This window comes from Triturus cristatus, chromosome 1_2 (genome assembly GCF_964204655.1).
Source record: "Triturus cristatus chromosome 1_2, aTriCri1.1, whole genome shotgun sequence".
Classification (NCBI taxonomy): Eukaryota; Metazoa; Chordata; class Amphibia; order Caudata; family Salamandridae; genus Triturus; species Triturus cristatus.
Window position 1 is genome coordinate 1,186,547,338 of NC_140580.1, and position 26,551 is coordinate 1,186,573,888.

Below are 26,551 nucleotides of genomic sequence, written 5' to 3' on the forward strand. Positions count from 1 at the left end.
AAGATCGTAAGACCTCCGAACTTGTGCTTGAGCCCGCTGAGTGACTCGCGGCCCCTGAAGACTCCTCTGGTCCGGCTGGACCGCGGCGTATCCCCCGGCTCGAGGATTGTGAGCTGTGCGCTGGGTACGCCCCTGCATCTATCCGGATCCCCAAAGACTGTCCCGCTACCCCCTTCCCTACCGAGACTCTCTGAGCCCGTGCTCAATTTGTACATATCGACCTTGGTGATCATAAAGATCTGACAAAGCTGAATAGATAAAGATCTGTTCCCAAGAACCTACCGTGGGGTGTCTCTTTGTCGTGTGGTGCCGTGTGTGCGATCATAGATACAAGACTCTTCCCCCTGAGGAGTCTCCCGCCAGTGCCCGGCTACGATATCCCGAGGGTAGGTCTCAGGGTGTTCAGGTAACCTCCCTGACTCCTCTGGGGTCACCTTCTAACATTGGTGGCAAGCGACGGGATTCGGGCCCATAATCTAGAGATCGTACCATAAGCAGTGGACGCACCACTGGCAAAAACGGCAGAAGAAAACGCCATGAGCCTCACAGAAACCAACGCGAGTTCTGTGTTCCAGGCGGAACAACTGGAAGAGTACACGCACAAAGAACTGAAGCAATTCTGCAAAGAACTAAAAATCGCTACCACTGGTCTCAACACCAAAGAAGATATGCAGAAGGCACTGAAAGCTTGGGTGGAATCCGGAGCCCCCCACCCAGAAGGAGCGGTGGAGCTCCACGACGAAGCTGGACTCTCCCCAAGAGAAAGCAGCAGCAACCAGGTACGAAGCTTCGTACCAGACGGGGGTCTATCCCCGGAAGAACTCGCAGACAGAGAGAGAAGCCGTAATCACGAACTCGAACTGGCCAAACTGAAAATTGAGGGCGAGTTGAAATTAGCTGAGAAAAAGCTAGCAGTGGAACAGATGCGAGTACAAGGCGAGCTAGAAGAGAAGAAACTCCGAGAGCACGAAGGACGAAGACTTCAACTGGAGCACGAACGAAGCTTGAAAGAAATCGAGCTCAAGGCAAGGAGCGAAGAAACTCGACCCCCAGAGAACCGGGGGGCGCCACCACAGGTGGAACAGAAGGTCCACATCCCCAAAGATGTGGTCAAGGAATATTACAAGAACGATGACATCCAACAATGGTTCAAGGCCTATGAGGTCGCCATGACCTCCCACCGAGTCCCGCAGAAAGATAGGGGGCCGGGTTGTGGGGCCGATTTTTGAGCGAAGGGAGAGACACCCTGCTCGACCTACCATCCTCCATGCAGACCTCCTACAGCCACATGAAGGAGGCCCTCCGCACGAGGTACGGCCTCACCCCGGAGATGTACCGCCAGCGGTTCCGGGACTGCAAGAAGATCCCCGGCACCACGTGGGTGGAGTATGTGAACTTTTTCAGCCATGCATTCGACGGGTGGATTAAGTGCAGCAAAGTAACCACCCTGGACGAACTGACTGACCTCATGTTATGGGAACACCTGGCGGCGAACTGTTTTGTGGAGCTACGCCAGCATCTACTCGACAGCAAGCTCACGGATCCGAGGAAGCTGGCTGTCGAGGCGGATCGTTGGACCAACACCCGGGTCTCCCGGGGCCCTGTAGGAGAATACCCCCGAGCCAGTCAGGGACCACCCCGCCAGAGAGGGGGGGGAACCAGGGAGGGCAGAGGGAACCCCAGTCCAGTCCCCCGAAAAGCCAACCTCCACACTTCCCGGCACCCCCACCAGCTGTATCCGGTCCACCCGTGAGACGGGAGCACCGGGTGACCATCACTTGTTTCCGTTGCCAGAAGCCCGGCCATTACGCCAATGACCCCGAATGCCCCATGGCCCCGCGCGTCCCCACTACAGCCCCCCCCGCCAGACAGATAACCAACATAGCCCTAGCGGAGGAGATTGAGGAGACCGTAGAATGGGAACCCGCCGCCATGGCCTTGGTATCATTAGGAGACAGAGAAATGGTCCCTGGGAGCCTCCTGCCCTCCAACACGAAGAAATATGGGCAGCTAGTGACGATCAATGGCCAACAGGTAGAGGCCCTTCGTGACACCGGGGCGAGCATCACCGGTGTCCTCAGCCACTTAGTCCACGAAGACCAGATCCTCCCCAACCTATTTTGCCCTGTAATTACAGCCGACAACACTGAGAGTCTCTGTAAAGTAGCCCTGGTGCCTTTTGAATGGGGCGGAGTGGTCGGAAAATTGAAAGTAGCAGTGAGAACCTCCCAGCCGGTCGACTGTCTCCTGGGGAACAACCTAGAAAGTTCTCCCTGGAAGCAAGTCGAGCGCAAGGCCCACCTAGGGATGATGGGTCTCCCTGAGTGGGTGTGCGCCACCACCCGATCTATGGCGGCCCGACTGTCCCCCGTGGGGAAGGCGAGGACGCACCTGCCAACGAGGACAGGATTGTCCCAGCCGAGGTCCCCCACATCTCCCCACGTGGAGAATCGGTCACCAGCAACGAACCCCCACCGTCCGACCCCGCACAGATCGCAGAGTTAGGCGATCTGCCCGAGTTGGCCCAGTGGCGCCACGAGGGAGGCCCCTCCCGAGAGGAGTTCTGCCAGGAGCAAGCCACCTGTCCCTCCCTGGTCGGACCCCGGCAGCAAGCCGAGGCCCAAGCCGCGGGCGACCAATCTGGAACACACCGGCTATATTGGGAAAATGACCTTTTGTACAGCGAGCAGAAGACGGTGGAGCTAGGATCAGCCCGGGTGCTGGTTGTACCCCTACGCTTCCGAGACTTCCTCCTGGGCTTGGCTCACGATGTCCCCCTCGCAGGCCACTTGGGCCAAGACAAAACCTACAGCCGCCTAGTGACTCACTTTTACTGGCCTAAAATTAAAGCAGATGTAGAAACCCACTGCAAGTCCTGTCCCACGTGCCAGGCTAGTGGAAAAAGTGGAGGAAAGCGCAAGGCTCCCCTCCAACCCTTCCCGGTCGTCAATACCCCGTTCGAGCGGGTCGGGATCGACATCGTGGGGCCACTGGACTCCCCAACCTCACAAGGTCACCGCTTCATCCTCGCCCTAGTGGACCATGCCACCCGATACCCGGAGGCCATTCCCCTACGCACCATCACCGCCCCCGTGGTGGGCCGGGCGCTGATGGGGGTCTTTTCCCGTGTGGATTTTCCCCGCGAGGTCGTAAGCGATCGCGGGACGAACTTTATCTCAAAATACATGACGTCCCTGTGGCAACAATGTGGAGTGTCCTATAAGTTCACCACACCGTACCACCCCCAAGGAAATGTCCTAGTAGAGCGGTTTAACCGGACTCTGAAGGGAATGATCGCGGGCCTAGAAGAGCCCCTCCGGCGTAAGTGGGACGTCCTGCTCCCCTGCCTCTTGTTCGCCTACCGGGAAGTTCCCCAGAAGTCCTTGGGGTTCAGCCCCTTTGAGTTACTCTACGGGCACCCCGTCCGGGGGCCCCTCAGCCTGGTCAAGGAAGGATGGGAGGCGGTGCCCCGAGGCCCCCCCCGAGATGTGCTCCGATACGTTCTGACCCTCCGAAACCAGACGAGGAAGTTTTGAGAACTGGCCGAGGCCAACCTGGAGGCGATCCAGGAGGAAATGAAGCGCTGGTACGACCAGAATGCCACTCTGGTCGAGTTCCAGCCGGGCCAGCAGGTATGGGTCATGGCCCCCGTGAAACCTTCGCCCTCCAGGATAAATGGACCGGGCCCTTCAAAGTCGTCGAGCGGAAGAGCCCGGTCACGTACTTGGTGGACGTCCAGTCCCCTCGGGACCCCCTTCGGGTCCTTCACGTGAACCGCCTCAAACCCCACTTCGTGCGGACGGAGCTGGGTCTGCTGCTGGCCATCAATGACGGGGCCGAGGAGGAGTCAGACCCCCTCCCTGACCTCCTGTGTACCCAGGAGAAGGATGGCTCCGTGGAAGGAGTGAACCTCTCTCCATCCCTCACGTCCCAGCAACGCGAGGACTGCCGTCGGCTCTTAGGACAGTTCCCCGACTTATTCTCTCTCGTCCCCAAGGTCACCGACTGGTGTGTCCATGACGTGGACACCGGAGACAGCCCGCCGGTGAAGCAACGAGCCTACCGAGTCCCTGATTGAGTCCGGTCCTGCATTCAGGCCGAGGTCTCGAAGATGTTGACCTTGGGAGTGATCGAACCCTCAGACAGCCCTGGGCCAGCCCTGTGGTACTGGTCCCGAAAGCAGCGGCCCCCGGTGTCGCCCCAGAACTCCGATTCTGCGTGGACTACCGGGGACTCAATGAAGTCACCCGAGCCGACGCTCACCCCATTCCCCGAGCAGACGAGCTCATTGACCGTCTCGGGTCGGCTCATTTTCTCAGCTCATTCGATCTAACCTGCGGGTACTGGCAAATTGCGCTCACAGAAGGAGCCAAGGAGCGGTCCGCCTTCTCCACCCCGGATGGGCACTATCGCTTTCGCGTGATGCCCTTCGGGATGAAAAATGCCCCGGCCACCTTCCAGCGACTGGTAAATAGAGTCCTGGCCAGGCTGGAGAAATTCAGCGCCGCATATCTGGACGATATCACGGTTTTCAGTTCCGAATGGAGTGAGCACCTCCAGCTCCTCCAGGGAGTGCTAACGGCCCAGCGCCAGGCAGGCCTCACAGAAAGAGCCAGCAAATGTCAGATTGGGCAAGGTTCGGTGGTCTACCTAGGGCACCAAGTCGGAAGCGGGCAGGTCGCCCCTCTGCAGCCTAAGATCGATGCCATCCTAGCCTGGGAACCACCCACGACCCAAACGGAGGTCCGAGCCTTTCTGGGCCTCACCGGCTACTACCGGAGATTCATCCGGGGGTATGGCAGCCTTGTCGGTCCCCTCACGGAACTCACGTCCAAGAAACAGCCCAAGAAAGTGCAGTGGACCTCTGCTTGCCAGGAGGCATTCGATGCCCTGAAAGCGGCCATGTGTACTGCCCCCGTGCTCCAGGCCCCCGACTACTCCAAGGAGTTTGTGGTACAAACCGATGCCTCCGAGCTTGGCATTGGGGCAGTCCTGTCGCAGGTGAATGACCAAGGCCTAGACCAGCCCGTAGCCTTCCTAAGCCGAAGGCTGTTACCCAGAGAACGAAAGTGGAGCACCATTGAACGTGAGGCGTTCGCCGTAGTCTGGGCCCTCAAGAAACTCCGACCCTATCTGTTCGGCACCCATTTCAAAGTCCAAACCGACCATCGCCCCCTGCGATGGCTCATGCAGATGCGAGGGGAAAACCCCAAACTATTGCGGTGGTCAATCTCCCTCCAGGGGATGGACTTCACCGTAGAGCACCGCCCTGGTACTGACCACGCCAACGCTGACGGCCTCTCCCGGTTCTTCCGCCTCAGCGAAGAGAACCCCAAGAGGATGGGTAGTTCTCTCCGGCTTTCAGCTGGGGGGGACGCGTGTTAGACCCGGCCTCGTGGCATGGCCATCCCTGACCCCTGGCCACACCCCCTGACCCGTACACCTCATTCAGTCCCTCAGTACATGGCCTAGCCGGTCCTGCCCACCAGGACCCACACACACCCGACCCGGACTTCCCTGTCCGTGCCCTCCATCTTCCCAGCACCACCGGGCCCGCGTGCCCACTTCCTGCACCTATGATGGCCGCCCGGCCCCAGCACAACCCAGGCCTAGAGGCGCCACCCTGGCTGGGGAACATCGCGCTCCCATAGAGCGAGAGAGGGAGGAGCCGTTTCCATCGCACCTCTGGCCTCCCCTCGGGAGATGGGTTTCGATCAGCCCTCTGGCCTCCCTGAGGGTTGGCTCCACGCCTGCTGGGTGTCTGGGACTCCTCCCAACCCAGCCCTGAAAGGATCAAAGGACAACATGGCAGGAAACTCCAACAAGCGGCCCCCAGGCGCTAAGACCCCTGCCTACACGCACCCCGGACATCAAAGAGGAGCTGACCTATATCAAGGGGTGCTCTGGGGCTATCCGGCAAATTCGACTCTGGACGACGAGAGCCCTGCTGACGTGGTCGCGGCTCCCTTGCAACCTTGGAACCTCTGAGCCCTGCTGAGTGACTCGCGGCTCCCCTGAAGATCGTAAGACCTCCGAACTTGTGCTTGAGCCCTGCTGAGTGACTCGCGGCTCCCCTGAAGATCGTAAGACCTCCGAACTTGTGCTTGAGCCCTGCTGAGTGACTCGCGGCTCCCCTGAAGATCGTAAGACCTCCGAACTTGTGCTTGAGCCCTGCTGAGTGACTCGCGGCTCCCCTGAAGATCGTAAGACCTCCGAACTTGTGCTTGAGCCCTGCTGAGTGACTCGCGGCTCCCCTGAAAGATCGTAAGACCTCCGAACTTGTGCTTGAGCCCTGCTGAGTGACTCGCGGCCCCTGAAGACTCCTCTGGTCCGTCTGGACCGCGGCGTATCCCCCGGCTCGAGGATTGTGAGCTGTGCGCTGGGTACGCCCCTACATCTATCCGGATCCCCAAAGACTGTCCCGCTACCCCCTTCCCTACCGAGACTCTCTGAGCCCGTGCTCAATTTGTACATATCGACCTTGGTGATCATAAATATCTGACAAAGCTGAATAGATAAAGATCTGTTCCCAAGAACCTACAGTGTAGTGTCTCTTTGTCGTGTGGTGCCGTGTATGCGATCATAGATACGAGACTCTTCCCCCTGAGGAGTCTCCCGCCAGTGCCCGGCTACGATACCCCGAGGGTAGGTCTCAGGGTGTTCAGGTAACCTCCCTGACTCCTCTGGGGTCACCTTTTAACAGTGGCTGCATAGGATTCCCAGCAGTGGACAGACATGTGAGGGGTGGGTGCTAGAGGACTCCCAGCAGTGGACAGACACATGTGTGTGGGTGCAGAGGACTCCCAGCAGTGGACAGAGACATGGGGGTGGGTGCAGAGGACTCCCAGAAGTGGACAGAGACATGGGGGTGGGTGCATATCAACACCAGCAGTGGACAGAGACATGTGTGTGGGTGCAGAGGACTCCCAGCAGTGGACAGAGACATGGGGGTGGGTGCAGAGGACTCCCAGCAGTGGACAGAGACATGGGGGTGGGTGCAGAGGACTCCCAGCAGTGGATAGAGACATGGGGGTGGGTGCATATCAACTCCAGCAGTGGACAGAGACATGGGGGTGGGTGCAGAGGACTCCCAGCAGTGGACAGAGACATGGGGGTGGGTGCAGAGGACTCCCAGCAGTGGACAGAGACATGGCGGTGGGTGCAGAGGACTCCCAGCAGTGGACAGACATATATGGGTGGGTGCAGAGGACTCCCAGCAGTGGACAGAGACATGGGGGTGGGTGAAGAGGACTCCCAGCAGTGGACAGAGACATGGGGGTGGGTGCAGAGGACTCCCAGCAGTGGACAGAGACATGGGGGTGGGTGCAGAGGACTCCCAGCAGTGGACAGAGACATGGGGGTGGGTGCAGAGGACTCCCAGCAGTGGACAGAGACATGGGGGTAGGTGCAGAGGACTCCCAGCAGTGGACAGAGACATGGGGGTGGGTGCAGAGGACTCCCAGCAGTGGACAGAGACATGGCGGTGGGTGCAGAGGACTCCCAGCAGTGGACAGACATATATGGGTGGGTGCAGAGGACTCCCAGCAGTGGACAGAGACATGGGGGGGTGTACATCATTATCAGATGACCACAACTCCATGGGTGTATGTACGCATCCCTAACTTTGGACAATGATGATAGTGCCATAACAACACATCACTGACAGCAGTGTCCCACTCCCAGGAGGATGGATGTCTTTCCGCCACTGCATGACACACCACATGTGGGCGTGAGGACAAATAACACATGCATACCCACCCCTGGCGGATGCAGCACAATACACACACTGAGATCATGCCACAAGACTGTATAGTCATGTCACTGCCTACTAAACTAAGAGCGCCAAAGGGAACACACACTGTCACGCACATCCCAGGACTGATAGGAATGTACAGGGGCTGGGCCAGCCACCAAGATGTTGTCTCTCATGGAAGGACTAGGGTGGAGTTCCCACAGATACAATGCCCACAATTGTGAGTCAGGTGCCCAAATACCCTGCAGAACAAGTCCCATATGTGTGCTAGGCCGGGAGTACACACATGCATAGTGCTGAAAAGGGAGAATTTCTCCATGAAGGCATTTCGACATACTCAATACACAAGTACAGTGACTAGCAAGGATGGCACAGACGATGCAGCCGGAGACATTGCTGAGCAGGCATGGCCATAGTTGAAGGGATCCGCCACCAACAAAGGAAATGTAGACACAGGTCAGCACAACAATTGTGCAACTCTTTGCAGGGAAGATGTCAGGTGCCACAGAGGAAGGAACACTCCTTGGGACAATGTCTCAAAACCAAAATAACACACACTACCAATGATTCTTTGCAGAGACCTTGTGATGGCACGCAGATACCATGGTCCACCTCATGACCATCAGACTAGAACATTTCTCAGAACCATAACACATTACCACAACACCAACTCCTCGAGCCTCAGCACCAACATCAATACCTGAAATGCAATAGTGTCCAAAGTAAAAATAAAATGCTTTATTCAGCATAAAAAACAAATAATGAAATGACACTATATACAAAGGCCAATGGCCAGTCCATAATAGAAGTCCTTGGGGGGACACATGGTCACGCGTCTTCCCTAGCTTGCCTGCACAGTGGAACCCTCAGGTTCGTCGACCGGGGAGGGGCATCATGTGGGGAAGGACCAGGCACCGCAGGGACAGGAGGGGGAAAGGCAGGTGTGGTGGGTGCAGGGGTGGACGTCTCCACCACAGGGGGTGGGGCAGCGCCAAAGGTGGAGGTGAGCACGTCGCTGCACACTGCTGCCAGGGCGTCCAGAGGAACCCCTGCACTGGAACGAACACCAGGAAACAAACGAGCATGTCTTCTTGGTGAGTATACTCTGTTTGTCCTGTGTGTTGCGGTATCTTTGTCTCATACGGCATCTCCTGACCCACTTATTTACATGATTTTTCCATGTAGGGGACTCTGGCTATCCCAACATGCCATGGCTGATGACGCCTCTCCGCAACCCAAGATCAGCTGCAGATCACCGGTACAACAATGCACACGGGTTGATTCCGGTGCCTTCACAAGACAGGCGGGTCCCTCCCATATGCACCGGCGAAGGTCTGCAAAATCTTCCTCATGTGCTGCATGCTGCACAACATAGCAGTGGAGAAGGGAGTGCCACTCATCCTGGAGCAGGATGAGCAGGAACATCCACCCGTGGAGGATGAAGGGCTTGGTCATGAGGCAAGTGAGGAGGAGGAGGAGGAGGAGGATATCCGGAGTCAGCTCATACGCAACTTCTTCTCATAATGGTGAGTCACTGGGTCTGAGTGTGCTCGCTTGGAGCCTTGGGTGGCATGTGTTGCAATGTGTGTGTCCAGCTGACTGTATGCTAAGTGACTTAGATGTGTGTTCTGATGTGTCACTCGAGTGATGATGTCATTCCACACATTTTAGCTGAGACACTTTCTTTTAAATTAGCATGGGGACCACATTGTTCCTGTTTAGTAAATGACCATGTATGCGGAGAAAAATATTTTAGCTGACTTCTTGTGTGTCTGTCATTCCCAGGTTCGTGCGCATGTTGTCTGCTTGTGTCATCGTTGTCTTCCTGCTATTCCTCATGAGTATTGCAACGTGTGCTGAATCAGCGTTCCATGCACGGACATGGGCAAATGTCATTTTGGGTAAGGATTGCAGCAAGGCATTTTCGGTGTGGTATGTGTTTGGAATGTGTGGGGACTGCTTCTGTGCATGTTGTGTTACCATGCATACATGTCGACTCACCATGGGGCACATAACATGTAGCATGATTCCCATGAATTGATAGTCACCCTTCGTGACAGTCATCTGTAATGGTTTTTGGATTCTGATGAAGGCATCAATGTGTGTAAAACTTCCCTCTGAAACATACAGGATTGTTAGAACCGGCGGTCTCTAGTTGGCAGAGGTATACACTTCTGACAAATAGGGACCCACCTCCTCTAGTCAGGGCAAGGGGATTACACACTCAGATAACCCCTGCTTACCCCCTTGGTAGCTTGGCAGAGCAGACAGGCTTATCTCAGAGGCAGTGTGTTAAGCATTTATGACCACATACAGTAATAAAGTGAATACACTACAAACGGACACAACACAGGAGTTATTATAAAAAATAAGTATTTTTATATAAGGCTTAGCACAAGACCAAATAACGATAAAAATATACCACAATCTTAATAAATACACTTTGGAAGGAAAAATAATAGTTCAGGTAAAGTTTCTTTTTAGGAAATAGTTCTTTAGCAACAAAAGTAAGTATTCTTCTTAAAACACAGTTCTTGGCAACAATGTGACCCCCACAGGAGTCACACGACGTCGAGTTTACGATATTCCCAAGGTTCGGCGTCGACCGCGAGGAGCGCTACGTCGAGCCTGGAGTTGCAACAGACCCCACAATCACATTACCTTTAGAATGAAGAAAAAACGATGATCCACGGCGTCGAGAGGTCGGCGTCGATCGAGCCTCGGAGTCGGGGCGATCCGCAGCGGCGTCGAGAGGTGTCGGGCCGGAGCAGCGCTCACGGCGTCAAGAAGGACGCAGCGTCGATGCGATCAGCAGCGGCGTCGAGACGGGGTCACTTGGAGCTGGAGCCGAACTCCCTACTCTCTGGCGTCGCTACTGGCGTCGATCGGGCCCGGCGGCCGGTGTCGAAGGCTCGGAACACTGGAGCCGTACTCACGATGTCGAGCTGGATTCGGCGGCGTCCGTCGACGTCGAGATTGCAGATTTCTCCTGTGCACTGGAAACACCAGTCCTTTAACCCTGTGACTTCAACAGGAGGCACTCTTCCAGCCCTTGGAGATTTTCTTGCAAGCTTGAGAGTACACACTAAGTTCCTCTCTCCTTGTCCCTTGCAAAAATAAAGAAGCAGCTTCAGGTTCCCCCCAGCAAACAGCACACTGGCAGAAGGGGGATGCAAGTCCTTGGATCAGCAGGCTTCTTGTCCTTGGCAGAGGTTTCCTTGTCAGAAGTGATCTAACTTCTTTGGTTCAGGGGTCCTTCTTTTATACCCCTTTTCTGCTTTGTTCCCTTTGTCCAAGCAGGGAAATTCCCCCATCCCAGGTTTGTTGTGGGTGTTGCCAGGCCGAGGCACCTGGCCTATTCACTGAGCAGGGCAGGGTCATCAGCTGCCCAGTAGGAGGCGGAGCCAGTATTGTCACTGGCAGGGGCAGGGCCATCAGTCGCCCGGCAGGAGGTGGAGCCAGCATTGTGTCAGGCAGGGCAGGCTACCAGGGACTACTCTTCCCCCACTCTAAAGGTAAATGCCTCATTCACCCCACACTGACTCATTCAGACCTCTGGAGCCACCCAGCCCCTGACACACACACCAAACCAGCAGAGACCGGTGGATAGTTGGACAAGAAAATAGCCACTTTCTAAAAGGGCTATTTTCAAACACAGAATTTAAAAACCATCCATCCTAACGGATGTGTTATTAAATTCTGAGTTTAGGGGTACTAAACTCGAACCGCTACCATGCTCCCTGAGTCAGATAAGATTATAATGGAGTTAATAATCAGTCTGCCCATTCTGGCCTATGGAAAGCAGGTAGCCCTTCAATAGTGAAAAACGAAAATGGCTGTAATTCACTATTAGGTCATGCCACACACATCAGGGCATGACCTACCTTTTACCAACAATGCACCCAGCCCTAGGGCCTACCATAGAGGTGTCTGAAATGTGGCAAAGTGAAGGTTTTAGAGACTGGCAAGTAGGTTTCCTTGCCAAGTCGACATGGCAGTCAGGGACTGCACACAGGCTCTGCGATGGCAGGCCTGGGACACATTTTACAAGCTGCTTCTGTGGGTGGCACAACCAGTGCTGCAAGCCGACCAGCAGCAGTTAACTTACATGCCCTTGGCACACGCAGTGCACTAGACTAGGGTCTGAGCAGTAAGTCAACCAAGCCAATCATGGTAACACCAATCAATGTATCAATTTAACATAGGGAGCACTTGCACTGTGGCACAGATCAGCAGCGGCACAGTGCCCAAAGCAATATTCCAGCAAAACATCGTAAACAGAGGAGGCTAACAGAAAAAAATGGAGGAGAGACTCATGCCAATGATGCCAGGTCTAACACGTGTCCCCTCAAGCTAAAATGTGGGGAGAACTACCTTTCACCTAGGGAGTCCTCATCACTAAGGCTGGACAGACCATCAGCGTTGGCGTGATCTGTACCAGGGCGGTGTTCCACCGTAAAGTCCATCCCCTGTAGGGAAATGGACCACCTCAACAGCTTTGGGTTTTCACCCCTCATCTGCATTAACCATCTGAGGGGCCTGTGGTCTGTCTGAACCCGGTAGTGAGTCCTAAACAGGTAGGGTCTTAGCTTCTTCAGCGCCCAGACCACAGCAAATGCCTCACGCTCTATTGCACTCCACCTCTGTTCCCTGGGAAGTAACCTCCGGCTGATAAAGGCTACAGGTAAGTCTCGGCCCTCCTCATTCATCTGTGCTAGAACAGCCCCCACACCATGCTCTGAAGCGTCCGTCTGGACAATGAACTCCTTGGAAAAGTTGGGTGCCTGGAGGACCGGTGCTGTACACATTGCAGTTTTCAGGGTGTCAAAGGCCTTCTGACAGGCGTCAGTCCAGATCACAAGTCTTGGCTGCTTCCTGGAAGTCAGCGAGGTCAAGGGGTGCACAATGTTGCCATACCCCTTGACAAACCTCCTGTAGTAACCCGTGAGACCCAAGAAGGCTCTCACCTGAGTCTGGGTTTTGGGCGGTTCCCAAGCAAGGATGGTATCTATCTTGGGTTGCAGGGGGGCCACCTTGCCGCTCCCTACTTGGTGCCCCAAGTACACCACTGAACCCTGCCCAATCTGGCACTTACTGGCCTTGATTGTGAGATCTGCTCTGCGCAGGGCCAACAACACTTCCTGGAGGTGGCACAAGTGTTCCTCCCAGCTGGCGCTGAACACTGCTATGTCGTCCAGGTAGGCGGCTGAAATCCTCCAGTCCAGCCAATACCTGGTTGACCAACCTCTGGAATGTGGCAGGGGCATTCTTCATCCCTAAGGGCATAACCCGGAACTGGTAGTGCCCATCTGGTGTGGAGAATGCAGACCTCTCTTTTGCCCCATCAGTCAAGGCGATCTGCCAGTACCCAGACGTTAGATCAAACGTACTAAGGTACCGGGCAGCCCTCAACAGATCTATGAGCTCATCAACTCTGGGGATGGGGTGCGCGTCAGTCTTGGTGACCGAATTGAGTCCTCGGTAATCCACACAGAACCGAAGTTCTGGTGAGGCACCAGGCGCTGCAGCCTTTGGGACCAAGACCACTGGGCTGGCCCAAGGACTGCTAGAGGACTCAACCACCCCTAAGGCAAACATCTTGGAGACCTCCTCCTTGATGTATGCTCTGACCTTGTCAGTCACCCTGTAGGCCTTATGCCTCACAGGAGTGCTGTCCCCGGTGTCCACATCGTTGACACACCACTGAGTGACACCAGAGATTAAGGAGAACAGATCGGGGAATTGTCCCAACAGATGGCGACAATCTTGCTGCTGCTCAGGGGTCAGTGTGTCAGAGAGGACAACACCATCCACTGACCCATCTTGCTCTTTTGCACACAGGAGGTCAGGAAGAGGCTCACTCTCCGCCTCCATTCCAGCATCTGTGGCTAGGAGCATGCCCACTTCGGACCTTTCTAAGTGGGGCTTTAACCGGTTGACATGCAGGACCCTCAAGGGCTTCCTGGGAGACTGCAAGTCCACCAAGTAATCAAATACAGTTGGTCGCACTCTGCTCGTCACACCAGCAAGTTGCCCCAAGGAACTGTGGTCAATGTAGTGGCGACGGCGAGTACGCATATGCCACGGTGTGTATAGAAAAGTATGTGTCGCATTAGCCATCCCTGGACACGTGTTTCGAGGTAGTTGCCTCTCGTCAGCAGGGAGCAGGTAAGTGTATAGGGGTGCCGCGTGGACTGCCAAAAGTAATTAAAACAGGTAGAGTACCTCTCATGGCGCGCAGGTGCAGGTCCAAGGCTCGTCAGCCCGTTGGCTCAAGGGAGCCGTAAATAAATCAAATACAGTTGGTCGCACTCTGCTCGTCACACCAGCAAGTTGCCCCAAGGAACTGTGGTCAATGTAGTGGCGACGGCGAGTACGCGTATGCCACGGTGTGTATAGAAAAGTATGTGTCGCATTAGCCATCCCTGGACACGTGTTTCGAGGTAGTTGCCTCTTGTCAGCAGGGAGCAGGTAAGTGTATAGGGGTGCCGCGTGGACTGCCAAAAGTAATTAAAACAGGTAGAGTACCTCTCATGGCGCGCAGGTGCAGGTCCAAGGCTCGTCAGCCCGTTGGCTCAAGGGAGCCGTAAATAAATCAAATACAGTTGGTCGCACTCTGCTCGTCACACCAGCAAGTTGCCCCAAGGAACTGTGGTCAATGTAGTGGTGACGGCGAGTACGTCTATGCCACGGTGTGTATAGAAAAGTATGTGTCGCATTAGCCATCCAAGTAGGTGACATCGCTCTTTTTCTCCACAACCTCAAATGGTCCAGTCCACCTGCCCTTGAGCGCACAAGGTTCTACGGGGGCCATGACCCAAACTTTCTGACCAGGTTGAAGCTCAACCAGAGTAGCATTCTGGTCGTACCACCGCTTCATCTCTTCCTGGCTGGCCTCCAGATTTGCCTGAGCAAGATCTCTGAAGCGCCGAGTCTGGTTCCTAAAGGCCAGCATGTAACTGTATACATCCTGGGGAGGTTTCCTGGGAGATTACTCCCAGCCTTCTTTGACCAGACTCAAAGGCCCTCTTACCGGGTGTCCATACAAAACCTCAAAGGGGCTGAACCCTAGAGACTTTTGTGGCACCTCACGGTAAGCAAACAGCAGGCATGGTAAGAGGACGTCCCATTTACGACTCATTGGTTCTTCAAGACCCATAATCATGCCTTTTAGGGTCCGCTTGAATCTTTCAACCAGCCCATTACCTTGAGGGTGGTAAGGAGTGGTAAACTTGTAGACTACCCCACACTCCTTCCACAGAGACTTCATATAATTAGAAATGCAGTTGGTGCCCCGGTCTGACACCACCTCTCTGGGGAACCCCATGTGGGAGAAAACACCCATCAGTGCCCGTCCCACCATGGGGGACGTCACTGTGCGGAGAGGGATGGCTTCCGGGTGGGCATGGTCCACCAAGACCAGGATAAACCTGTTGCCCATGGCTGTCTTGGGGTCCAGTGGCCCCACAATGTCAATCCCCACTCGCTCAAAGGGGGTACTGACGATGGGAAAAGGTTGGAGGGGAGCCTTCTGCTTCCGCCCACTTTTCTCACTTGCCTGGCAAGTTTGGCAGGTCCTACAATGGATGTCTGAATCCCTTCTCATCTGGGGCCAATAAAAATGGGTGACAAGCCTGTCATAGGTCTTGTCCTGCCCCAGATGTCCAGCTAATGGAACGTCATGAGCCAACCCCAGTAGGAAGGCTCTGAAGCGCTGGGGTACCACCAGCACACAGGCTGACCCAGGTTCAGCAGCCTTAGGCTCGCTATACAGGAGGTCGTTCTCCGAGTAAATCCAATGTGACCGTGACTGATCACCTGTTGTTTGGGCTGAGGCCTGCTGCCTCATACCCACAAGAGAAGGGCACACTTTCCACAGACACAGGAGGGATGAACGATAATATCCCCTGGTATACCCTCTCATAAGATATTAATCCATCGCCTACTTATAGACAGAGGCAAGAGGAATGATAAAATCCCGTGGAATATCCTGTGGAATACCCCCTAGAACTGATCATATGTCTCTGTAACAGAATAACGTCGACCACTCAAGATCAACTCCATTGAGTTAGCTTTTTAATGTTATAACTTCATACGGGCAATAACCCTTGACACATGATTTTCATATCCCTCCACATGACCATAAGGCACAAAACCACCTACAACTATATATGCATAGGAATTTGTATGAAAACCTTTTTATGCTTTTTCCACAACAGCTAATGGCTATAACAATACAGTAGACTCAATAATTGATTCACTCCTTCTTTTTTAACATCAACTCTATAATCAAGAGTCTTTTTTCTTTTTTCTAATCACAAACATGCCAATCGTTGCCAACCGACGAACAACTCAGTCCCTTTTTGCTTTCTGACCGTGACCGGGAATACAAAAGCACCGAGAAACGGCTCCCGCGTCACTCGGAGCTCCGTAGCAAGAGGCAGCACAAGTGCAATACGGTGATTACAGCGGGTGAGATCTACGAACCAAACAGACTTCCCTACCGCATCTCCGGTTTCAAGTAAGATACAATAACACTTCTTTTTTCCTCAGAATCAACCTTTTAAAGCCCGTCGGAGACTCCATGAAGCGGAAACTTAGCGCACATAAGGTAAAATTTACCCACATGACTAACTCTTGAGAATATCTACGCTTGTTTGAATTTCATGCCGATAAAAATGATTCGAGCAACCACAGATTTTCCTTTTCCTTTTTAATAAGCACTACGAACATTGCCGAGAGCAATCTATTTTTCACAAAGGAGATAGTTTTCATGTTTATCTCTCCAACCAAAGCGCGCGTATTCTAAGTTGCACCGTCGATTCATGCAACGTATGAATGAGCGAGAAAACGCGCACAATACGATGTCACCTACAAACCTATGTAAATATTAAATCTTGTATACTGACTCCCATATAACATTGTTTTTCATGTCGATAAATATGTTCTGAGCAACTATAGATCCTGGTTTCTATTAGGCACTACGAACATTGCCAAGAGTAATCTGGATTTCACAAATAAGATAGTTCTCATGTCTAGTACTTTTCCAAACACAAGCGCGTGTATGTGAGAATCTAAAATGTATCCTTGATTCATGCAATGTATGAACGAGTTAGAAGACACGCAAAACACGATGTCTGCTACAAACCCATGTAAAATATTATATACTTACTCCGATATAGCATTGCTTTTTCTTTAGTGTTCTTTAACCGAATCTCCATGTTCACACAAATTGTGATGACTAATGCACAATGCTGCGTAAATTTAACTCCCATTGCGGATGTGTATGAAAAATACTGTTTCGAAAGCTCTTGTTTTGAAAACGTCGAAAGATTATGTTTTCTTAAATTTACAGCACCACCCATTTGCTTTACTTTCTTTTATCTTTAGGTACAGATACAACTGTTCTGACCATCTAGTATTTAGTGGTTAATTAACCACTCTATGTAGAACCTCATTGGCCCTACACATTGAAATTCGGTCCTGACGAAAGCCCCGAGAATGTGCAGAGGGCTGAAACATGTTGACCATTAAGAAGTGCGAATGACTAGTAACTCATTCAATACGCACAATATCTTTCTTTTAAATTCCCATTCACTGCCTCCCGAATAAATTATAGAGGTTATAAGTGACATAGGGATTTTAATGTAGTATTTTTCACCTCACCACGAGCACTTATTTACGTTCATTTCTGACCACTACTGTCAGTGCCAGTAGGTCTTCCTCCAGGTGGAGGTCAGCATTTTACAATAAACTGACCCAATGATGTTGCTGAAACAGTACACAAATGGCGGAGAATGAAAATATACCGCCTTTGACCTGTGTAGATGTATGAGGGTCTTTTTATAGTGGATACAACCAATAAGACCATGGCACCACAGGACAAGTGATCCATCCTCCCCCCTTGTGATTTGAAACTAACTTTCGGAAGCTGGATGGACTTATAGCTTCTCTTTCCCCCACTTGATTACAACACTTTCTGTTCAGCACAAAATTCCTCCCTGGAGGGACCACCATCCTGCTGCCAATGGGTCAGCTCGGGCAGGTCTCCCAGTTCAGCAACTTGTTCCCCTGTAGGTTCCAGGGCATTCCCCTCAAGGTCTGCCTCCTCCTGGACCGTGGGAACGATGGGGGATGGTTTCCCGCGCCCCTTGCCTCTTCTCTTCACGGTTGGGCCCTGGGCCATACTTTCAGGCTCCAGGACCCCATCAACACCCTTACTAGCTGACATGGACCGAGTGGTCGCACATGCCCACTCCGGCAGACCCAACATTTCCAGATGCGCTTTTCGCTCCACCTTAGTCCAAGGGGAGTCCTCCAAATCATTGCCCAGGAGACAATCAACAGGCATGGTGGGCCTCACAGCAACCTGAAGAGTACCTGAGACCCCCCCACTTAAAAGGAACTTGAGCTACCTCACACTTACTCTGAGTTGTCAGCAGCTACAACGGGGTAGAATGCATGAGGGACCACCTGCTCTCTGGACACCAAGTGACACTTGACAGCTGTCAGACTTACTCCGGTGTCTCTGAGAGCTTCCACCCTATGGCCATTAATGGTCACCCACTGCCTATATTTCTTAGTGTTATTAGGCAGAGGGGTTGGAGGGACCATTTCCATGTCTCCTAAAGAGACCAGGGACATTTCTGCGGGACCCCACCCACCGGGGGCAACCATCTCGTTCCCTCCCAGGGCTACATTCATCACCTGACGGGGGGGGGGTGCACGTGGTGGTGCATTCGAATCCCTCATGGGACCCTGGGGATCATAATAACGGTGTCCCACCTGTTTACAAATGTAGCAGGTCATGGGGCCCCTGGGAACAGGTTTACCTGTCGGGACCTCTGGCTTCTTTACAGGGAGAGGCTGGGAACCCTTCCCTTGGTTCCCTTGGGGATTACTTTGGGGCCCTTTCTGAAACTCCCCCTGTTTACCCCTGTACCCCCCACTCTTCTGCTGGGGACCCTGCCCACCTTTGGCTGAGTCTCCCACTGGACCCTTGTGGACCCTGGTACTGACCCAGCGGTCCGCCTCCTCAGCAAGTTTGCTAGGGTTAGATATCTTGCTATCAATAAGGTGCTGGCGTAGCTCTGGAAAACAGTTATTAGACAAGTGCTCCCATGCAAACAAATCATAAAGAGCATCATAACTATCCACTTTGCTACCCTTTACCCCACCATCCATGGCTCTGCAAAAGAAGGACACATATTCAACCCAAGTAGTACCAGGCAACTTCCTACATTCTCTAAAGGCTTGTCGGTACTTTTCTGGAGCTAAGCCATACCTTAACATTAACGCATCTTTCATATGAGTATAAGACATCCTATCCTCAGCGGGCATGTCCATCAAGGTATCTCTCCCTTCATTGACAAAGCGACCCCACAACCCCGCTCCCCAATCTTTCTCAGGGACCCGGTGGGCCAACAATGCTAACTCATATGCTTTGAACCATTGACCAATATCCTTATTTCTATTGTAATCTTTTATCACATCTTTGGGAAAATAAAACCTACTTTCTGCAGGCACAGATGGAGTGCTGCCCCAGGCGCACACTCCCACTCCCGCCTCCTCCTTCAGTCCCGCCCCCCCCTCCCTGCCCATTGGCCACCCCGCTCCCGCCTCCCGCTGACCCTCCCTCCCGGCTCCTTATTTAAGGGGACCCCGCGGGCTGGTCAGTGCGACCCCCTGTGCCTGCACAGACGGACGCTCCCTCCCACTGCTGCTACCTACCTGCCTGCCTCCGCTGCCTGACGCCTGTTTGCCGCTCCTCACCACCTACCTGACGCCGCTGCCTGCATCTCGCCTCCGCCGCCTCCCAGGTACCGCCTGCTGCTTCCTGGTCGCCATCCACGCCGCTACCTTCACTCCTCACGCCCGCTGACCACCGCCACTTACCTGGTCACTCCTTGGGCTCCGTCGCTTCCCGCCGATTTTCCCGCCGTTTTCTCGGCGCCGCTGCCCCAGGCGCACACTCCCAGTCCCGCCTCCTCCTTGAGTCCCGCCCCCCCTCCCTGCCCATTGGCCACCCCGCTCCCGCCTCCCGCTGACCCTCCCTCCCGGCTCCTTATTTATGACGCCCCCTCAGCGACCGCGCAGCGGACGCGCGCAGCGGGAGCGCCGATTGAGCGCCGATGGTGCGCCAAAGGTAAGCCCGTTTGCGCCCGTCCGCGCCTGGACCGCGCCCAGCGCCAGACCCCCTGGTCCCCGCGCCCGCCAGCCCCCCCGCAGGACCTACGACTTCGCTACGCTCATCGCACTCAAAACCGCCCGAGCCCCCGGTTGCTACCGAGCGTCCCCGCGACGCACCCATGGACCCTTCGCCTGCCGATCCTGCAACTTCTCTTGCCTCCAAACAAGCACCACGCCCACCAAGACGGACAACAGCAACCACCTCAAGTGCATCCTGCTCAACACCCGCTCCGTCCACAGACACGCCGTGGAACTCTGGAACCTCCTCGACACTGCATCTCCAGACGTCGCCTTCCTCACGGAAACCTGGATGAACGACTCTTCAGCCCCCGACATCGCCATTGCCATCCCGGACGGCTACAAGATCATCAGGAAGGATCGCGTCAACCAGACCGGAGGAGGCATCGCCATCGTACACAAGAGCACCATTCGCATCTCGACTGACTCCATCGACGTATTCAACGCCGCCGAATACCTGCACTTCCAGATCCACACCGACCCCAAGACTACCCTCAGAGGCACCCTCATCTACAGACCCCCGGGAACACGCGCACAGTTCTGCGAAGACATCGCCGACTTCATCAGCCCTCACGCCCTCCCCTCCGCCGACTACATCCTCCTCGGGGACCTCAACTTCCACCTGGAGAGCAACAATGACCGCAACACCACCGCCCTGCTGGATAACCTCGCCAACCTCGGACTTCAGCAACTGGTCAACACCCCCACCCACTTCGCCGGCCACACGCTCGACCCACTCTTCTCGTCCAGCAAGCACGTCACCTTCAGCCACTCCACCGGACTTCACTGGACCGACCACAGCTGCGTCCATTTCAGCTTCAGAAAGAACACGGTCCACCATCACCCGAAGCAGGCTCCCCACAGAAACTGGAGCAAGATCACCGCCGGCCAGCTCGCCACCTCCCTCAGCCAGAGCCCACCTGTCAGGACCACGGACCCTAACACAGCTGCCCTCGACCTCACGCAGTGGCTGACCTCCTGTGCCGACGACCTCGCGCCACTGAAGAACCCCCTCACCAGGCCCAGAAGCAAGAAGGCCCCCTGGTTCACTGACGAACTGAAGGACTCCAAGAAGGCCTGCCGCACCCTCGAGAAGGCCTGGCTCCTCAACAAGACCGCCGACAACAGAACAGCACTGAAACTCGCCACTCGCAGACATCACCAGCTCATCCGCACCACCAAGAAGAAATCTCTGCGGGAACGACTGGACAAGAACGCCCATGACAGCAAGGAGCTCTTCAACATCGTCAAGGAGTTCTCCAACCCCAGCACCGGCAACAACGACATCACTCCCTCACAGGACCTCTGCGACTCCCTCGCCTCGTACTTCCACCGCAAGATCGCCAACATCCACAACAGCTTCGACATTTCACCCCCGCACCCATCGGTCGTACCTTTGCACCCCGCCGCCACCCTCCAGACATGGACCGAGGTGACCCCCGAAGACACGTCACGCATGATGAACACCATCCACTCCGGATCTCCGACCGACCCGTGCCCCCATCATGTTTTCAACAAGGCAGCCTCTACCATCGCACCCCACCTCCGAGACATCATCAACACCTCCTTCAACACAGCAACTTTCCCGGAGAGCTGGAAGCACGCCGAACTCAGCGCTCTGCTGAAGAAACCAACAGCGGACCCGACCGACCTCAAGAACTTCCGCCCCATCTCGCTCCTTCCTTTCCCCGCCAAAGTCATCGAGAAGGTCGTCAACAAGCAACTGGCAGCCTTCCTCGAGACGAACGGATCCCTCGACCCATCACAGTCCGGATTCAGAGCCAACCACAGCACCGAGACCGCCCTCATCGCAGCCACCGACGACATCCGAGCCCTGCTCGACAACGGCGAAACAGCGGCACTCATCCTCCTAGACCTCTCCGCAGCATTTGACACTGTCTGCCACCGCACACTAGTCCAACGCCTCAACGACACCGGCATCCAAGGGAAGGCTCTGGAATGGATCATCTCATACCTCTCCGGCAGAACACAGAGAGTACGCCTCCCTCCGTTCCGCTCCGAGGCCACCGAAGTCATCTGCGGCATCCCGCAAGGATCGTCGCTCAGCCCCACTCTCTTCAACATCTACATGAAACCCCTCGCTGCCATCGCACGCCAACACAACCTCAACATCATTTCCTACGCCGATGACACCCAGCTAATTCTCTCCCTCACCAGAGACCCCGACACCGCCAAAGCCAGCCTGCACGAAGGGATGACAGACGTCGCTGAATGGATGAACATCAGCCGCCTGAAACTGAACACGGACAAGACAGAAGTCCTCATCCTGGGACCATCACCCTCCGCATGGGACGACTCCTGATGGCCCCCGGCACTAGGCACCGCACCTGAACCGACGGACCACGCACGCAACTTGGGCGTCATACTGGACTCCTCCCTATCGATGACCAGACAAGTCAACGCCGTCTCCTCAGCTTGCTTCCACAACCTCCGCATGCTCCGAAAGATCTTCCGATGGATCCCAACCGAGACCAGGAAGACGGTCACCCACGCTCTCGTCACCAGCAGACTAGACTACGGAAACACCCTCTACGCCGGTACTACGGCCAAGCTTCAGAAAAGACTTCAGCGTATTCAGAACGCCTCCGCCCGACTCATCCTGGACGTCCCCCGACGCAGCCACATCTCGTGCCACCTGAGAGACCTGCACTGGCTCCCGGTCAACAAGAGGATCACGTTCAGACTCCTCACCCACGCACACAAGTCCCTCCACGACCTAGGCCCAGGGTACCTCAACAGCCGCCTCACCTTCTACACGCCCACCCGCCGGCTACGTTCCGCTAACCTCGCCCTCGCCGTCGTCCCTCGCATCCAGAGAGCCACCGCTGGAGGAAGGTCATTCTCCTACCTGGCAGCTAAGACTTGGAACTCCCTACCCGTCCACCTGCGGATGACCCAGGACCACCTGGCCTTCAGGAAACAGCTCAAGACCTGGCTGTTCGAGCAGTAGCAGACCCCCTTCCCCAAGCGCCTTGAGACCCTTACGGGTGAGTAGTGCGCGATATAAGTTCCATGATTGATTGATTGAGAGGGATTCATCTCTAAACTCTTAGTTTTAAGCTCCATCTCCCTCAACATCTTCTCACGTTCAAACGCTAATTTCTCTCTTTCAAAATCTATTATTTTGTTCTCCATTTCAGCTTCTCTCCTGCTTCTTGCATTCTCTAACTCCAACTGCCCTCCTAATTTAAGTTTTGCCATCTCTAATTTGTACCCCCTCTCCTTCTCCCTGTCTTCCAACTCTTCAGGAGAAAGGCCCTTAGAGGAAACACTGCTGCCGGGAGATGCCACTGGCCCATTCATGGGTTCTTCCACTTCCACTTCCTCTTCCGGTACCACTACTGGATCAGAGGGATTTCTGGCCTCTAACCAGGCCTTCAGCGCTTTAAGGAAGTCCCCTTTCACTCTGAGACCTGTGGTAGGAACTTTAAACTGCTTGCAAAATTGCTCTAGCTCCTTTTTCTTGTAGGTATTTATCAATTCTTTATCAAATTCCTCCACAACAATAACAGCAGGGGTAGCAGCTCCGGCATCATCCATGGTCAAAACTGGCAGTGTTTAAAAAAAATAAGCTGCAGGAAAGCGGAGAACAAAAATAGAAGATCCTACCAAAACAGATTGTGGCTGCGCTATGGTCTGCTTTCACTATGTAGCGTACACTAATCACTGCACATGAGTCATAAATGCAAAGTTCAAATCTTCACCGCTGACCACCAATGTTAGAACCGGCGGTCTCTAGTTGGCAGAGGTATACACTTCGGACAAATAGAGACCCACCTCCTCTAGTCAGGGCAAGGGGATTACGCACTCAGATAACCCCTGCTCACCCCCTTGGTAGCTTGGCAGAGCAGACAGGCTTATCTCAGAGGCAGTGTGTTAAGCATTTATGACCACATATAGTAATAAAGTGAATACACTACAAACGGACACAACACAGGAGTTATTATAAAAAATAAGTATTTTTATATAAGGCTTAGCACAAGACTAAATAACAATAAAAATATACCACAATCTTAATAAATACTCTTTGGAAGGAAAAATAATAGTTCAGGTAAAGTTACTTTTTAGGAAATAGTTCTCTAGCAACAAAAGTAAGTATTCTTCTTAAAACATAGTTCTTGGCAACAATGTGACCCCCACAGGAGTCACACGACGTCAAGTTTACGTTATTCCCAAGGTTCGGCGTCGACCGCGAGGAGCGCTACGTCGAGCCTGGAGTTGCAACAGACCCCACAACCACAGTACCTTTAGAATGAAGAAAAACGATGATCCACGGCGTCGAGAGGTCGGCATCGATCGAGCCTCGGAGTCGGGGCGATCCGCAGCGGCGTCGAGAGGTGTTGGGCCGGAGCAGCGCTCACGGCGTCAAGAAGGGCGCAGCGTCGATGCGATCAGCAGCGGCGTCGAGACGGGGTCACTTGGAGCTGGAGCCAAACTCACTACTCACTGGCGTCGCTACTGGCATAGATCGGGCCCGGCGGCCGGCGTCGAAGGCTCGGAACACTGGAGCCGTACTCACGATGTCGAGCTGGATTCGACGGCGTCCGTCGTCGTCGAGATTGCAGATTTCTCCTGTGCACTGGAAACACCACGTTCCAGCAACAAGCAATTCAGCAGAGGGTGAAGTCCTTTAGCCCTGTGACTTCAACAGGAGGCGGGCACTCTTCCAGCCCTTGGAGATTTTCTTGCAAGCTTGAGAGTACACACTAAGTTCCTCTCTCCTTGTCCCTTGGCAAAAATAAAGAAGCAGCTTCAGGTTCCCCCCCAGCAAACAGCACACTGGCAGAAGGGGGAGGCAAGTCCTTGGATCAGCAGGCTTCTTGTCCTTGGTAGAGGTTTCCTTGTCAGAAGTGATCTAACTTCTTTGGTTCAGGGGTCCTTCTTTTATACCCCTTTGCTGCTTTGTTCCCTTTGTCCAAGCAGGGAAATTCCCCCCATCCCAGGTTTGTTGTGGGTGTTGCCAGGCCGAGGCACCTGGCCTATTCACTGAGCAGGGCAGGGTCATCAGTCGCCCAGCAGGAGGCGGAGCCAGTATTGTCACTGGCAGGGGCAGGGCCATCAGTCACCCGGCAGGAGGTGGAGCCAGCATTGTGTAAGGCAGGGCAGGCTACCAGGGACTACTCTTCCCCCACTCTAAAGGTAAATGCCTCATTCACCCCACACTGACTCATTCAGACCTCTGGAGCCACCCAGCCCCTGACACACACACCAAACCAGCAGAGACCGGTGGATAGTTGGACAAGAAAATAGCCACTTTCTAAAAGAGCTATTTTCAAACACAGAATTTAAAAACCATCCATCCTAACGGATGTGTTATTAAATTCTGAGTTCAGGGATACTAAACTCGAACCGCTACCATGCTCCCTCAGATAAGATTATAATGGAGTTAATAATCAGTCTGCCCATTCTGGCCTATGGAAGGCAGGTAGCCCTTCAATAGTGAAAAACGAAAATGGCTGTAATTCACTATTAGGTCATGCCACACACATCAGGGCATGACCTACCTTTTACCAACAATGCACCCAGCCCTAGGGCCTACCATAGAGGTGTCTGAAATGTGGCAAAGTTAAGGTTTTAGAGACTGGCAAGTAGGATTCCTTGCCAAGTCGACATGGCAGTCAGGGACTGCACACAGGCTCTGCGATGGCAGGCCTGGGACACATTTTACAAGCTGCTTCTGTGGGTGGCACAACCAGTTCTGCAAGCCCACCAGCAACTGTTAACTTACATGCCCTTGGCACACGCAGTGCACTAGACTAGGGTCTGAACAGTAAGTCAACCAAGCCAATCATGGTAACACCAATCAATGTATCAATTTAACACAGGGAGCACTTGCACTGTGGCACTGATCAGCAGCAGCACAGTGCCCAAAGCAATATTCCAGCAAAACATCGTAAACAGAGGAGGCCAACAGAAAAAAATGGAGGAGAGACTCATGCCAATGATGCCAGGTCTAACAGGGATGCTACGGGTGGACATAGTGTGGGGCATCCCCATAACCGGCTCAATGGGGAATTGCAGCCTCTCCGTGTGCAGCAGGAGGTGTTTGGCTCATCCCCTTAACTTGTGGCCCAGTTCATTTGGATTTACAACATCCGTGTTGGGAAGGGGGTGTCCAGCGTAGGTCCCACATATTCAGTCAAATGACCTGTGAGTCTGTTCATATTGATGCATTTCCCTTAGTGTGAGCCTGAGTAATAAATGTGTTCCTCACCCTCCAAAGTGCCTCATCCCTGTCAATGCAGGTCTCTTGCCACTTTGCATGCGTCATCTCTTGCATAGTTGTCAAAGATTGTGCATATGAGTCTGTGTGTAGTTTGGCAACATGCATGCAGTTCTTCATGGCTTATAATCTCTATTGTGCATGAAGTCCATGGTTGTGTATGTATTTGGGCAGGTTGCTCCCCCCAACAGGCCGTCAACGCCTGCTAAGGGTGTGTCTCCTGTGTGCAGCTGGGCCTTCTGTTTCCTGATCCTGTGTCAGTCATCTTTGGTGATTGTTCATCCATTTTCTCTGGGTGAACCATGAGTAGCCTGACACTCCTTCCTTTACATACGCCTGTTGCAGTT